Source organism: Sardina pilchardus, chromosome 9 (genome assembly GCF_963854185.1).
Source record: "Sardina pilchardus chromosome 9, fSarPil1.1, whole genome shotgun sequence".
Classification (NCBI taxonomy): domain Eukaryota; kingdom Metazoa; phylum Chordata; class Actinopteri; order Clupeiformes; family Clupeidae; genus Sardina; species Sardina pilchardus.
This window is the reverse complement of record NC_085002.1, coordinates 33,894,070-33,908,925: the sequence shown is the minus strand read 5'-3', so window position 1 is coordinate 33,908,925 and position 14,856 is coordinate 33,894,070.

The window sequence follows — 14,856 nt, the reverse complement described above, 5'->3', positions numbered from 1 at the left end:
AATAAATAAAGCTTGGAAGTTTCCCTCAAGTGTCTGGAGTATCACAACACTTTCAAGTAGGGTCATTCCACGCCAAATCAACCAGAGCCCACGCACTTGCGTCTCAAAAAAATCTGAAAAAAATACCATGTGTGCCTATGTTACCCAGGAGACACTCTGTAAAATGTTTTTGTGCTGAGATCAATACTTTTCAAGTAACAGCCAGTTTTACAGGGGGAGGGGGGTGTCAAATTTGTTCTACCTCTTTTTTTTGTCAAAGTTCACAAGCTCATTGCTCAAGAACTAGAATCTGTAGGAGGCTCAAATTTTGCAGGCTGGTGCATAAATAGGAATAGTATGCAGTAAAATCACCACGAGTAGTCTGGATGATCCTGCATGGTCATAGAGAGCCGAAGTCACGCCCTTCTACTTCCGGTCTATGGGACCTATTTTACGATTTTTTATGCATGGGAGTCAATGGAGAGATAACAATTATTTTTTGGTCCCGTTCGAGTTGGACCGTGCATTTCACATATGATGTGTGGGAATTTAAAAGATAATTTTTCACATTAATAAAGTTCTGTTTTTCATTAGACTTTAAAAGTTATCTAAGTTTTGTGCGAATCCGTTCAGTGGACTACATCTGTCGTCTCAAACGATGCACGTCACCAACTGAGCCACCAACTAGCAAACGAGAGGCTGGCTAGTTAGCTAGCTATTATGCTAGTTAACGGTTACATCTTGCTGCCAGCTAAGTCACTTAACAGTAGTGTTTGTACAGTCTATGAATGAAATACAACTTATCTGATGTGTTTAATCCTCTGACTCATGATATTTTCATCGGCAAGGGGGAAGCTCAAATAAGACCTGTTGCTGGCGCCCGTGGCTGTGAATTGGTCTAACGTCACTAACGCGACTGATGTGTTTGTAGTCGTTGGAAACACGATCTTTCACAATGTTGTAAGTTACGACATACTTTTCAAATGTCTTTACATGAAAAATTGTCATTAAAATTGACAAACATCATATGGGTAATTCAAGGCACAAGACAATCGGGACCAGAAAATAATTTATATTTCTCCATTGACTGCCATTGAAAAAAAATCCAAAGATAGGTCCCATGGAGGCAATCGGAAGGGGCGGGACTTCGGCTCTCTATAGCAGTCCCTCAAAGTTGATAAAAATGTTATTGGAGTTCTTGGCTGGGCTCTGTTTAGGCTTACAGAAGACATATTTTTACTCAACATAGGCTCTTGATTTTTTTTCTCTTATTGAGATCAGTAGAAGCACTCTCCGAAAAAGCAATGAAGAGAAAAGAAAATCCATCAGAGACCGAACAGCAGACCTCACAAGTTTGAAAAATAATTTTGGATCTCATATTCAGAGCACCCTAACACCTTGTGGGAATATACAAAGATTTGTTAAATATTTTTTTCTATAATCTGCATTACCTCTTCTTTTTAAAAACACCAATTTGACTTGTCTTATGCAAATCTTTCTTTTTCTTTTTCCACCCTAAACATAGACAAAATGCACCATTGAGATCAATATGTTTTGTCCCCACCCGGCAATTTCAGTGATTCAGTGATTTTAGTGGCACCTAGTGGTTACTCTATACAAAACAAATCTCTCAATAGATCTCTATGGTGCATTTTGCCCTTGTTCAGGGTGGGAAATGAAAAAGAAAGATTTGCATAAGACAAGTCAAATTGGTGTTTTTAAATAGAAGAGGTAATGCAGATTATAGAAAAAAATATAAAAAAAATCTTTGTATATTCCCACAAGGTGTTAGGGTGCTCTGAATATGAGATCCAAATGTATTTTTCAAACTTGTGAGGTCTGCTGTTCAGTCCCTGATGGATTTTCCTTTCTCTTCATTGCTTTTTCGGAGAGTGTTTCTACTTATCTCAATAAGAAAAACCCCCCAAGAGTCTATGTTGAGTAAAAATGTGTCTTCTGAAGGCCTAAACAGAACCCAGCCAAAAACTCCAATAAAATTTTGATCAACTTTGAGGGACTGCTATGACCATGCAGGATCATCCAGACTACTCGTGGTGATTTTACTGCATACTATTCCTATTTATGCACCAGCCTGCAACATTTGATCCTCCTACAGATTCTAGTTCTTGAGCAATGAGCTTTTGAACTTTGACAAAAAAAAGAGGCAGAACAAATTTGACACCCCCCTCCCCCTGTAAAACTGGCTGTTACTTGAAAAGTATTGATCTTAGCACAAAAACATTTTACAGAGTGTCTCCTGGGTAACATAGGCACACATAGTATTTTTTTCAGATTTTTTTGAGACGCAAGTGCGTGGGCTCTGGTTGATTTGGCGTGGAATGACCCAGTACATTCAGAACATTGGAAACCCTGACTATGAGAAAACATCTCTCTTGCTTCACAAGCCATAACAGACTTTGTCCACGCTAGCTGCTATATGTTTTGCACTGGGGTGATACTTAAGGTTCGATGTGATGCAGTGATATGCAAATTCCTTGTTGCATAACTTGCACACAACCATGCTCGTGTCGACGTTCGTTTTTTGTAACAAAATTTCCCATCCACGGGGCCAACCAGTGCGGTCACATCAGCCAAGCGTTAGCCTAGATTTCCGTTTTCGTTGGTCTGATTAATTTTTGGTGTAGCCTAATGTATAGCTTTGTGGTTGGTACACCCAACACTGATCTATAAATAATAAGTTATTCGTTATAGATCAGTGACCGTGAACAACACCGGTTCACAAATTGGCTTGTTTCAGGCTTGTTCTGAGGGCTTGTTTAAAACAAACTACTACAGTAGGCTATTCATCAAACGTCGGTCAAAAGAAGACGCAAACAACGATTTCGTTATTAATTATAAGGCCACCATAATTTAAATGATATCCATATGGTATTGGGCAGACATTCTGTTGTGTTTTGCGAGTAAATGCAAGTAGCAAATAGTATATAAATGGAATACAGCTCTTTCAAAAAGCGCATGCAGGTCTGATTTGAATGACAGCTAGCTGAACCAATCAGATAATGTAATTACCATTAGAATTAACTTATCTTGGCTGTTAGCCTGGTCGGGAGCAGGCTAGCTTCAGAGAATAAATTTCCATGGCAACTTATGTAGCATCTCTTTTGTGAAACCGAGTCAAGGGTAAGTTCATCCAGGATAACCAAAAAATCCCGGTTTAATCCCTTATCTAGGTTTTGTGAAATACCCCTCTGTTTCACTCAATGTTGTTTTTTCAATTCAGTGCGGTTACATGCAAATAAATACTTGGATTTCACTCCGATTACTCGCTTTACTCCGATTTCTAATTGTCATGTAACGCAAGAACTCGGAGTTTGATCGGAGTTTAAGAAATCCGAAAAAATGTACTGGAGTATCCGATTGAAATCTGAGTATTTCTGCCATGTAACTCATACTCCGATTTCAGTTGGAGTATTCCTTTCCGCGCGACCCCCACAGTCAACACAAAATAGTTTGCGAAATCCGTTTGTTTAACGTCGCAGACCTGTGGGGTGTCCTACGAAGCAAGTTAGACAAATCTAGGTTATCTAGACACATCGAGGCTGCACAAAGCCTCAACTCGGGTATTAAGTTAAGTGATCCTACGACAGCAGGTATGTGATACATTTGTCAAACTAGGCTTTCAGCTCAGATCTGTGCACGTTCTCGTGGTTGGGGTGATTTTGACCAATCGGGAAACGTGGAGACGCACAAGACAGCCTACCCAGATAGCAAGCAGAGGTTGGCCCAACGTTGGCAATGGTTGGCAACGGTTGGCAGCGTCAAAAGTTGGAATTCCAACGTTGGGCCAACACTGACCCAACTTCAGCTGCCCAACCAATTGCAATGTGATGTTATTGGTTGAGCAGCTGACGTTGGGTCAGAGTTGGCCCAACGTTGGAATTACACCCACAAATGGCAGCGTCAAGAGTTGGAATGCCAACGTTGGGCCAACACTGACCCAACGTCAGCTGCCCAACCAATTGAAATTTGATATTAGTGGTTGGGCAGCTGACGTTGGGTCAGTGTTGGCCCAACGTTGGCATTACACCCACAAATGGCAGTGTCAAGAGTTGGAATGCCAACGTTGGGCCAACACTGACTGAGAGCCAGTCTCCTCCTCAAATATCGGTGTGTGACCTCACAAATGCGCTTATGGAAGAATGCTAAAAAAATCCCTTATTAGACACACTCCTAAACCTTGTGAAAAGCCTTCCCAGAAGGGTTAAAGCTGTTATACCTGCAAAGGGTGGACCGACATCATTAAACCCTAGAATAGGATGTGACTGAAGTTCATATGGGGGTCAAGGCAGGTGACCCAATACTTTTGGCAATATAGTGTATATGGGTTAGTCTATATAGCATATGAACTGTTTGGGTTCATACCAACATCTACTAAAAAATCCATGTATAGTTTCATTGGAAGTAGCCTATAGGCCTATGTGATTTTGCACTGAATTTCACCTTTGCTTCTCTTTTCTTAAATGCAGGTACTTACGAAGCAGCAAGGCAGCAACTGCCAAAAGCAATCAGAAAAAAATCCCTCACATCAGAGGACGAGGGAGCCAAACGTGTGCGAATGTAAGAACTGTGAAGGCATACATACATGTACACACAAAAAAAAAAATCTGCCATAATTTTAAATTATGTTGTTCTATTGCAGGCCTTCTACAAAACTGAAGGAGCGGTCCCCTTCCTTGCCCAAAAAGAGGTGCTCAAAAACGTTCCTTCATTGATATCACACAGCAGATAATAAGATAATCAGGCTAGATAACAGCCTCTCCAACATTGCAGAGTAGTTAATGCCTTTGTATGTTTTTCTTGTTGTTTTTTGTCCCAATGCAGGCCCGCTGCAAAGAACCGTCCAGAGCCCCGTGCACAACCACATCCCCAGCTCCAGCCACCTCCCGTTTTTCACCACGTGCCTCAGAATGAAAATGAAGACACAGGTACAAAAAATTGCAATTTCACTAAGACAAAACTAAATCTGACTTTGATGTGTTTCTGAGTGAGAATAGAAGTCTATGAGACAAAACCACCATTCAGGGCGGGGTGTATGAACATTACATGTTATTGCCATTGAACCACTCAGCAAGACAGTGACTACGTGTACATGCAGCTACTAGGCCTACTACTTGTTAGTTGTTACGAGACAACTTCATTCATAAAATGAGGTCATGACGCAACCAAAACAAGGCAAGTAGGCTACGTCAGCTAGGTTGGTCATCTAACTGAAATAAAGAGATCGCTATGTGAGAATATTCCGGGAACACAATACTGTTCCACACATACTGTATAAACAGATTATTCCTGATCTTGTTTTAACCAGAATATTGACTTAATTCGGAATTCGCTGTGCATGTAACCGTATCACTGAACCAATATGTCCACTGGCAATAAAGCATTTCTCTTCTTATCTACAGTACATTGCCAGCCCTCATCATCGGCTATTCCGCCCAGGGTCCATACCCCCGTAGGCCTACAATATGGTACGGAAACGGAATCTTGATTTCAGCAAGAACACTAAGACTATGTATGCTAAGCATGAAGACAATAACTTGAGAATTGTTTCCGTCCTACAGATCGTGATCAGGTCATTCTACGGGCACTGGAGGAGCTGAAGGTGCAGGTCCGGCAAAACACCCTCCTTCTACAGGCTCTTGCCAGCAGGCAGCCTGTCAACAACTCCAGCCAGGTATCGGAGGAATTCCGATTCCCGATGGCAATTGTGAGGAGGACCTCAGTAGAGTTGAGGAGTTGTTGATAAACAAACAACAACAGAAAGCCCTGGTATGGTCACAATTAGTTAATAATTCTCCTTAATTCTCAATAATTCTTCACATAAAACAAATATTAAAATTAAGAAATGACTAACACTGTTCATTTATCACTTTATTTTAACTACAGTATATATCACAGTAAGTTATTCTTTCTGAAACACTAGTATCCATTATGTTCTTATCTGTAGACTGCATACCTCGCAACCATGGGTGGTTGCAACCCTGGGGATGTGGTGAGGAGAATGCTACGCCATATTATGGAAGATGAATTTGCCCAGAAATTCAACTGGCTGGGGCGAGGAGGGGGGAGGAAGAAGGCGTTTGCAGCCCTAAAAACCACAGCTGTAATAAGAGGTGTGTAACCATATCACTCTATTGCTGACTTAAGTGTCTTGTGGTTGTGCATTTAATGAGGTTTATTCTGCTGTACTACATTGCCAAGAGTTAAAAAATATATATATATAAAATGTTACCTGTTCAGGTGCATCAGCTGTGCAGCGAGTGACAGCCAGTCACCCCCCCCAGCCCCCCCCCCCCCCCCATTATTCAGTTATTAGTTTGTTTATGTGCCTAGACTATTGTTTTTATAGTAATCATACATGTCGCGATCAGGACGCATATTGTGCACACACTGACTGTCTTAGCTCTGCAATATAAGCTAAAACTACAGCGCTTTTTCTTTTTATCACAAAAAATCTAATCAACTAATATGATTGTTTTCTGTCCTCAACTTCACAACATTGCAGCTATGCATTATGACAGCCTTATCTATGGAAGCTCATTTCCGCCAGGGAAATAAAACAATAAGTTTATGCTAAGGCAAAGAGATAAAAAGTCAAAATTCTCAGATAAAAAAAGTCATAATTTTGAGATTAAAAAGTCAACATTTTGAGATAAAACCACTAATGGTTAAGGCACCTAGACCCTTGAACATGGATCGTTACGTTGAAGATTATTTTCAAACAAATGTACACTAATGATGAAATTATGGCAGTATTTGTTCAGGAGCATGGTGTGGTGGAGTCACACCATGCTCTTGAGTTAATACTTCTATAATTTCATTGACTTCTCTTGTTTGTATGAGCCATAGACTGTATACAAGCCATAGACTGTCTATGGTATGAAGGCTAAGCAAGAAGTATTTATTACTACACTCCAAAGTAGATTCTGATTAAGGCCAGTAGATAGCGCTCTAACATAACAAATGACTGGTAAATACTGTGCACAGAACCACGGCCATAATTTCATCATTAGTGTACATTCCTTTGAAATAATCTTCAACGTAACGATGCCACTCCATGTTCAAGGGTCTGTAGGTGACATTTTATCTCAAAATTTTGACTTATATATCTCATAAACTTATTTTTAAGTAGCCTAGGCCAATTGACTCCCTTCAACTTTATTAGAAGGCACAAACATTTACCTGCAGCCAAACGTATCCCGATCTGTAGGTCTAATGAACATCTTCTTTACTTCAGGTGATGATCCAGCATCCAGGGACAGATCCAGATCCAGGGACAGCAGCAGCACGGATGATGAAGACTGATGAAGACTAGCCTATTTATTTATCCATTTATTTGTTTAATAAATTATATTGTTACCTGTAGGTTATAACTGCTGTCTGTTTTTCTTCCTTATTCCCATTTAAGCTATTTAAGTTATTCCCATTTAAGCTGGGCTATTTAAATTATTCCCATTTCTGTTTTTCTTCCTTATTTGAATATGAATGGACCTCTGTAAGATAGAAGCTCAAATATTCTAGGTTTAATTTCAAAAGAACAAAAACATGGCTTAAGTTGGCAATTGGTCATAAGCCAACTGAATTAATGGCCAGCACAAATGACGTTGGCCCATAGTCATGCCAACTTCATGCCAACGTCTGCTATGCCGTTGGTCCAACGTGTCCCCGACGTCCAAAGTGACGTTGGCCCATTGTTGGCGGGTGACGTAAGGCCAACCACTGCTTGCTATCTGGGTAGGTTTAAAAACGATTACTTCCGCATTTATGAGCGGTAGCGAAATCTAGGGTGGTCTTTTTTAGTGTCTAACCTATAACATCAAAAAGTCGATGGTCATCAGATATTGTATGGCATGCATGTCCATAGTAGTGACATATTTGCACGCACAACATAGTTAAAAGCGCCTTCGAGATTCAAAATGTTTGCAGAGGCGGGGCTGGACCTGTTCAAAGTATGACAGATTAGCACACGTGAGAACTTCGTTTTTCAAGATAATGGATTGGTTAAAATTGGTCAGAGGGCGGTGATATTTCACTATTTGAGCTATATAACTAAGCACAACCCGCTCCCGACCAGGTTTGGTTGCGAGCATAAGATACCATGGTGATACAGCGACTAAAACAAATCCACTTTCGTATGACAGCATACCCTGGTTTTGAGCGCAACATACCTCGCACTAATCGAGCTTCGTAGGACACCCCAATGGAGAGACATATAGGCTAATAGTTATTTTTGGACGGATGAGGAGATGTTGTTTCTGCTCTACTCTAAAAGACATGAACATCTTAAACTAGGCCTATCTTGATGGGAGGAAGACAAAGAATGGGGAACTTTTTTAGGCAAGTCGCCAATAAACTATGCCGGTGTAGGCTACGGATTTGGGATCAACTGGTGATAAACTTAGCACATCACGAGCAGGCGTTTTACTTTATTTACTGCAGATTTACTGATTCCACAAATAGTCAATCATAAAACCAAGAAGACACAGACACAGAAGTCTGCGCAAACGTATGGTAGGCCTATTGACGTGTCCATAATAAATGTACAAAAACGAACCTTATTTCTGCGAAGACACTTAAATTTGTGAGAGAGTGCAGCCTGCAGCAATACTACTAACCTCGGGAGTTGGATATCTCGCTTCGGTCTACACACTTAATTTTGAATGGCTGCGTTAAAGTGTGTTGCTAAGGAAGGGTTTATATTACAATAAACAGGTGCTGGAAAAAAACATAGGCTACATTTTACCAGCTGGGTTTGTAGGCCTACCAAAGCAACGTAGCCTACAACATAGCTAGCCTGCTAAGCAGACTGGTTTTGGTAGGCTAGTCCATACCCACTTGCTCACATCTAATTTCTAGGGAGTAGGCTGTGGGGTTATCCTTGCATTACCAGCAGCGTGTTTGAGATGCAAACTGTTCAGTGGTATTAGGGCGATTTAAATACAATTTAGGCTACTTCCCTCGATCATTAGCCTACTGACAAGTGCGGAATTTGACCGCACACCAGAAAATGCTCCTCAGTGTTTTTTAATGATAAATCACCACGACGTGTAACGTGTCGGGCCCTTCATCAGACATGCAGGACAGCCCTGCATCTGTCCAGCACCCATTATCTTTTTGGATGTGCGTGCGGTACTCTTTTTGCATTAGGAAAACATAACAAATGTGTTGTTGTTTATAGCTTAACCCAGACATCAGTAACTTTCGTTTTATACGACCAATCACTTGTCGTGCTCCCTGTCCTCCTCACGGCTGCAACTTGTGCGTCTCGTTTGTGCTTTTTAGTGGCATGTTCATCAGATCCCGGAGCTGCCTACCCAGCAAGCAAATAACGTTCTGCTAACTTTAAGTAACGTTAGCTTTTGGTTCCCCTATGGTTTGTTTTTCAGCAACCTACTAATAACGTTTAGAGAACGTTATCTCCAAGTTGTCAAAACAAATAACGTTCCCCTAACGTTTTTACAAGTAAAAAAAGAAACGTTATATTTTGGTTGAATCCCAGCAAGCAAATAACGTTAGCCGTTGGTTCTCCTGTGGTTAGTTTATCAGTAACCTTCTAATACCCTGGAGAGAACGTTAGCTCCAGGTTATCAAAGTTCCCCGAACGTTATTACAACTAAAGAAAAAAAACTTTATATTCTGGTTGCATTTCTCTTTTCACACAACGTTGCTACTTAGTTGTTTTTTGGTATCTTATTTGTATAGCCATATCGGTATTTTCTGGTTATGTGCGTGGGGTTGATTATTGTTGATGAAAATCGCCCCAGAGTTCTATGAGTTTCCAATTGAACACGGCCAGCAGCCACACTGCAACTTAGTCGGAATTTGTTGCAAAATCGACATATAGGCCTATTCTATTCTTCCCCCCTCTGTTGGATTGATATTCGGCCGACCAGAGCCAGCCCGTCTAGCTAAGGGGCCAGCGCGAGAAGAACCTAGGTTGAGAAAAGCCTACTTCCATCTCGGGTCCGTGAAAAAAACAGCCAGCTCTGGTGTGTTAGCAGACTCCACCTCGCTAACTTTAAGACATTTGGATAACACAGAGATAAAGTTACTCACGTAGGCTACTGGCTGTATGGTATCGATCACATTCTTCACATCGTTCTCCATGCACTTGTTCCATTAAGTCCAACAGTCAACAGGCTTTTAAAAAAACACTGCAGGATAAACCGGGTGGAAGAGCTAGCTAGCCATAGTCCCAGGCAGGCACACAACGATTTCATGCTAACTAATCTGACGAATAGTGTTGGATTAATGCATTATCGATTAGAGTGGCACCTGAAATGCATTCATGTTTCTAAAGCTTTATTTGTTATGAAAATATGATGATGAGGACTCCAACGTATTCTTTCTGAAACGATGAGACTGCATCTTAAACAGCACAATGTTCCCGGGGGAGAATTGTTTTACACGTAGTCCAAGTTATAGCCTGTTTACTGTGTTGTTCACTCAGCCTATCCCACAATTCCCAGTCCCAATTTAAAACAAAATAAACCAAAATCCATCATAATTCTGAACCGAGGACTTTTAATGGCATACGATGCAATAAAAACAGCCAGTTTTGAATGTTGAAACAGTGTGTTAGGCTAGCGCCTGCTCTGCTGATGTTTTGATCGGACTAATCGTTTATTATAGGAAAAAAGACACCATAGACAAGATAGTATTAGACCTAACCGCATTTAAATATTTAGCTGACACATACGTAAGTCAACGGGCCGTATTCGCCGCAGTTCAGCAAGCAGCTAATGGTAAGTGAAAGTACATACGTGTAGTGAATTGTCATTGCCTTAATCATCAGAGACGTTCACTCTCCCAGGTCACTAATAGTCTGTCGTCGCAGACGGCGAGTGTACAGCGGAGCCATATCTAGATATCACGATAAATCTACATATTTAGGGGAGGTTAGGGGAACGTTAATGCAACCAAATATTGTAAAGTTCCCTAAAGGGTAGGAGAACGTTCTGCTAACCAAAATAAATAACCAGAAAAAAACGTTGTATTTTCGTCAAGAAAACTTTCCTGGGGAACCATGGGGCAACTTTCGCAACTTTCAGGCAACGTTCCCCTAACCAAGAAAAAAACGTTCTAAAAACGTTCTCCTAACCAGAAATTGTTAGCTGGGTAGCCTCCATGCCAACAATGAATGAAAATATTATCAATTCGCGAGAGTAGGCTAGCTACACACACTTCCCCCTGTACAGGCAATGAGCAGTCTTAAATGAACAGTTTTTTTTTTTTAAATGTAGGCCTATCAGACATAGGCTAGCTAGGCTGAGACTCTGATCTGAGGCTAATTTTCGGGACAGCCTACCCAGCTAACAATTTCTGGTTAGGAGAACGTTTTTAGAACGTTTTTTTCCTGGTTAGGAAAACGTTGCCTGAAAGTTGCGAAAGTTGCCACAAGGTTCCCCAGGAAAGTTTTCTTGACGAAAATACAACGTTTTTTTCTGGTTGTTTATTTTGGTTAGCAGAACGTTCTCCTACCCTTTAGGGAACTTTACTATATTTGGTTGCATTAACGTTCCCCTAACCTCCCAGCAACAAAGTGTAAAGGGGGAAAAAAAATGTAGAATTATCGTGACATCGAGGCATGGCTCCGCTGTACACTTGTCGTCTGCGTCGACAGCCTGTCTGCAACCTGGGAGAGCGAACGTCTCTGATGACTAAGGCAATGACATTATAGGCTACCACACGCATGTAAATTCACTTACCATTAGCTGCTTACTGAACTGCGACGAATACGGCTTGTTATCATGTCTGAGTGTCAGCTAAGTATTTAAATGCGGTTAGGTCTAATACTTTCTTGTCTACGGTGTCTTTTCCTATAATAAACGATTAGTCAGATCAAAACATAAGCAGAGCAGGCGCTAGCCTACTGTTTCAACATTCAAAACAGGCTGTTTTTATTGCATCGTATGCCATTAAAAGTCCTCGGTTCAGAATTATGATGGATTTTGGTTTATTTTGTTTTAAATTGGGACTGGGAGTTGTGGGATAGGCTGAGTGAACAGCACAGTAACATAGGCTATAACTTGGACTACGTGTTAATATAAAACAATTCTCCCCCGGGAACATTGTGCTGTTTAAGATGCAGTCTCAACGTTTGAGAAAGAATTCATTGGAGTCCTCATCATATTTTCATAACAAATAAAGCTTTAAAAACATGAATGCATTTCAGGTGCCACTCTAATCGATTATGGATTAATCCAAAACTATTCGTCAGATTAGTTAGCATGAAATCGTTGTGTGCCTGCCTGGGACTATGGCTAGCTAGCTCTTCCACCCGGTTTACCCTGTACAGTGTTTTTTAAAAGCCTGTTGGACTTAATGGAACAAGTGCATGGAGATGTGAAGAATGTGATCGATACCATACAGCCAGCCTACGTGAGTAACTTTATCTCTGTGTTATCCAAATGTCTTAAAGTTAGCGAGGTTGAGTCTGCTAAAACACCAACACCCCAGAACTCACGGACCCGAGATGGAAGTTTCTCAACCTAGCTTCGCTGGCCCCTTTAGCTGACGGGCTGGCTCTGGTCGGCCGAATATCAATCCAACAGAGGGGGGAAGAATAGAATAGGGCTATATGTCGATTTTGCAACAAATTATTCCGACTTTGCAGTGTGGCTGCTGGCCGTGTTCAATTGGAAACTCATAGAAACTCTGGGGCGATTTTCATCAATCAACCCCACGCACATAACCAGAGAATACCGATATGGTTATACAAATAAGATACCTAAAAACAACTAAGTAGCAACGTTGTGTGAAAAGAGAAATGCAACCAGAATATAACGTTTTTTTCTTTAGTTGTAATAACGTTCGGGAAACTTTGATAACCTGGACCTAACGTTCTCTCCAGGGTATTAGAAGGTTACTGATAAACTAACCACAGGAGAACCAGCGGCTAACGTTATTTGCTTGCTGGGATTCAACCAGAATATAACGTTTTTTTCTTTAGTTGTTAAAACGTTAGGGGAACGTTATTTGTTTTGACAACCTGGAGATAACGTTCTCTAAACGTTATTAGTAGGTTGCTGAAAAACGAACCATAGGGGAACCAAAAGCTAACGTTAGTGAAAGTTAGCAGAACGTTAATTGTTAATTAGCTAATCAGTTAAATTATAATTTGGCAGAGACTATTTGCACCCGGGTGTAAATAATGAACATTACTATTTACACCCGGGTGCAAATAATCAACATTACTATTTACACCCGGGTGTAAATAGTGTAATAATCAACAATACTATTTGCACCCGATGTCTAACATCCATGTTCTCTGTCAATAGGCCTGTGTATTTACCAGCTCTACAGTAGGCCAGGCCTAATAGTTTTGAACAGTTTTTAGCTGTTTTGCCATGTCTGGGTTACTTGGAAGTGATTATACAAATATTAGGGTAATGAGTGGTCATGTGGTAGCTTCATCAAAGACAAGCTACTTTAAAGAGTTGTTTTCTGAGTTGTCTTCCAGGCAGCGCTGCCACTTGACTTAAAAACACTTAATCCTACTCCTAACCTTAACCCTAACCTTAACCTAACCTTAACCCTAACCTTAACCTTAACCCACGCCTAAGCGCCTTCCAGGCAGCGTTGGGGGCTCAAAGTCAAAACACAACCTTTCTAACAACTACTGAAGCCTACTTCTACTTAACTCTACTCATAACTGAAATAAAACCAGGAAATCTTTGACAGGTTCAAAAAGCACAAACTCTTATTTGCCGCGAGGTAACGTCATCTAAGAAAAAAGAAGTCATGGTGCGTACTTTGGCAGGCAAAAAAAAAAAAAATTAATCAAAGGATCGAACTCAGCACCTCGAGCATGGTAAATCAGTCACTTTACCGCTGTACTGCGCCCCGTTGAAAACGAAGGGGAGAATACTAATTATTGACTCACTTGTTGGGGTTGCTAGGTAACGGTAAACAAAACAAAAAGATCGTGTTTCTTGATTGTGCTTGCAAACGGACGGCTTTACCCGTTCACTGAATAAAGTTTGTGGAAATTTAGCACCACTTTCCCATCTCAAATATAGATTTAATAATCCTAACTTGTTAGATTTAGGTAGGCCATCTCCTGCCAAGATGGTCCCGCTATGTTGGATAGCACGCATTTCCGGTTTGGGTGCAAATAAGGTGCATTCGAGTTCGGAAACGGCTGACTTCGGCTGACTGCATACGTCAACGAGAGCTTGAGTGTCACCGGGAGGGGCGAAAGTTTTAGGTGCAGATGGTCCCGAACACGATTTTGCAAATTTGACAGACGTGATTCGCGTGAGACCTCGTGGGAGATATCGCGGAATTTGTGTGCATTAAATACAGTATTTAACTTTCATTCTTACTCATTAAAATGAGCATGATGACTGACGAAATAAATTGATATGAAGTAGTTTAAATAAACCACTGTTGTCATACAGTTAACAGGCCTGCATTGTAGCACATTAATTAAATATCAAGTGTGATTTTCCGTGTACATGTAACCAACAGCATAAAATAGCAGAATATCAAAACCTTTTCAGTAGGATAGCCTACCGCTGTTCCAGAAATCACAAATAAGAAGGTATCCCTTCCATATCTGTTCATTTTAGTACATTCTAACGTAAGGGGCAAAGATTCTGCAACAGAACAAGATGGATCACTTTTGACAAGCTCAGGTGTCATCCCAGACGCTGGCTGTGCTGGTCCTAAAATGTTAACTGCATCCATCTTGCTCCGCTATAGAATCTTTGGTAAGCAGGCAGAACGAGACCCCTGTCATAATCGTCATGGGGAGATTCCTTCCAAACCTGTTCCAAACGGACCTATCAAGTCTTTGAACTGACGTCATGGGGTGGGATACAGCCGGTTGCAGGCGTTTCAAACTAGATGCGGAGA